Source organism: Bombus fervidus, unplaced genomic scaffold (assembly GCF_041682495.2).
Source record: "Bombus fervidus isolate BK054 unplaced genomic scaffold, iyBomFerv1 scaffold0098, whole genome shotgun sequence".
NCBI lineage: Eukaryota > Metazoa > Arthropoda > Insecta > Hymenoptera > Apidae > Bombus > Bombus fervidus.
In genome coordinates, this window is record NW_027212660.1 from 10,001 (window position 1) to 12,500 (window position 2,500).

General features: G+C 50.6%; 1 non-coding gene across 1 annotated transcript; it reads right to left on the bottom strand.

Annotated features, from left to right (window-relative positions):
- Positions 1-739: 739 nt before the first annotated feature.
- On the bottom strand, positions 740-894 carry LOC139997504 (5.8S ribosomal RNA). The gene has a single exon (XR_011802875.1). It is a non-coding gene; the product is annotated as a 5.8S ribosomal RNA (ribosomal RNA).
- Positions 895-2,500: the final 1,606 nt, after the last annotated feature.

The window sequence follows — 2,500 nt, forward strand, 5'->3', positions numbered from 1 at the left end:
ACATCTTGATGAAAAGACGGTTGTGTTTCTTTAAGGCACACAGTTTTTCGTTACGCCACCAAGTTTAGGTTTAGGTTTTAATATCTTGGTTCTCTTTTCTCTCCTCTCTCGACTGACTTTGTTCAAAAATATTTTTGCTTTCTCTCAGTCTCGCCAAAAATTCATTTAAGACGACGTCGGGGGCGCGGTCATTCGTGCTTATCGAAGACTAACAAAACGTAGCAGAGGCTGATACAAAAAGAAAAAAAAAATCGGCCACGAAGAAAACTCGCTCTGTGTATCTCGATAACCGCGTCGACGACGACGGTTCTCTCCGCGCTCTTTTAATTCGTATCCTTCTTCTTGCGCTTCGTCCGACTCAGAAACGTTCGTAAAACACGAACGACGGCGGGTTGTCAAGCCAAGAAGGGACAGAGAAGAGACGGAGGTAGTTTTGCGAGTCTCCCGTGAACGCGATAGATTTTTCATATATATTTGTATCGAGAGCATGCGTACGCCGGTCTCCACACGATCCAGCGACGAACGCCGACGAACGTCCAACAATCGCTCGTACGTCGCGTACGAGCCCTCGACCGCTCTTTAATTCGTATTCTTTTGCTTGGCGCTCGTCCTCCGACTCAGAAACGTTCGTTTAAAGATAAAACGAACGACGGCGGGCTGTCGACGAGGCAAGAAAGAACAGAGAGATACGGACCGAGAGCAACGATACGCAACGCAAGCAGTCTTAGGTTTACGTGAGCAACCCTCAGCCAGGCGTGGTCCAGGAATTGTATCCGTGGACCGCAATGTGCGTTCGAAATGTCGATGTTCATGTGTCCTGCAGTTCACACGTTGACGCGCAATTAGCTGCGTTCTTCATCGACCCACGAGCCAAGTGATCCACCGTTCAGGGTAATCGTTTATGCATGGATTTTTGTTTGTGTACTCAGGTTTTTGTACTCTTATTCTCGGTTCGAAAGAAGCCGATATCCGACAAACGTCCGACCAACGGGAATCGAACGCGCGGAAGTCGCCATATGATTGACGACACGAAAATACGTTCGAAAACGAAATCGGACGGACTGCGCGACGACACACGCAGCCCGCCGACCGGGCGTAAAGTGCATTATAATATATAACAACCAACGAGATCGAAGCTCCGTTCGTCAGGAAACGACGGGGATATAACACCCGATTCTGAATCCTCTGTACAGCACACGATCTCGCGAAGAAAGCGCACGGTGGCTAGCCCATGATATATATATATGTTCGTTCCTCTCGTCCAGTTATTCGAAGCAAACAGCCGATATGCATCTCCATCGTTCGGGTAAAAAAAAATCGATGGGACGCGCACGGTCGTAGTCTTCCTCGCGCGGTCGTTTCTTCCCGATAGCCAGAAGCAGAGTTTGAAAAACTCTAGCGACGGAACGAGGCATTAGACTCTCGACAACGAGGATACAGACACGGCCGGCGGTCCCCTCTGAATCGACTTCGGTGGTTCAGGTAAAAATAAAAAAAATCGATGGGACGCGCACGGTCGTCCTTCCTCTTCCTCGCGCGCGGTCTATTCTTCCCGATAGCCAGAAGCAGAGTTTGAAAAACTCTAGCGACGGAACGAGGCATTAGACTCGCGACAACGAAGATAGAGAGACGGCCGGCGGTCCCCTCTGAATCCACTTTGGTCGCTCAGGTAAAAATAAAAAAAAATTCGAAAGGGACGCGCACGGTCGTCCTTCCTCTTCCTCGCGCGGTCTTTTCTTCCCGATAGCCAGAAGCAGAGTTTGAAAAACTCTAGCGACGGAACGAGGCATTAGACTCTCGACAACGAGGATAGAGAGACGGCCGGCGGTCCCCTCCGAACGGATGGCGACAACGACGACTAAAGCGCGAAAAATCGCGACGAAAAGGAACGCATCTCCGTTCAGGTGTATGTGTGTGCGTGCGTTTAAAAAAAATTCGATGGGACTCGCAGCCATCGGCCTCGCGCGGTCGTTTCTTCCCGATAGCCAGAAGCAGAGTTTGAAAAACTCTAGCGACGGAACGAGGCATATGACTCACGACAACGAGGATATGGACAGGCGGTCCCCTCTGAACGGGTCGACGAGACGATGGTAAAAGAGACGAACCGGACGAAACTTCCGTCGATCAGGTAAAAATAAAAAAAAATTCGATGGGACGCGCACGGTCGTCGTCGTCGTCTTCCTCGCGCGGTCGTTTCTTCCCGATAGCCAGAAGCAGAGTTTGAAAAACTCTAGCGACGGAACGAGGCATATGACTCACGACAACGAGGATAGAGAGACGGCCGGCGGTCCCCTCTGAATCGACTTCGGTGGTTCAGGTAAAAATAAAAAAAATCGATGGGACGCGCACGGTCGTCGTTCCTCTTCCTCGCGCGCGGTCTATTCTTCCCGATAGCCAGAAGCAGAGTTTGAAAAACTCTAGCGACGGAACGAGGCATTAGACTCGCGAGGATAGAGAGACGGCCGGCGGTCCCCTCCGAACCAACTTCGTCTAGTTAAGA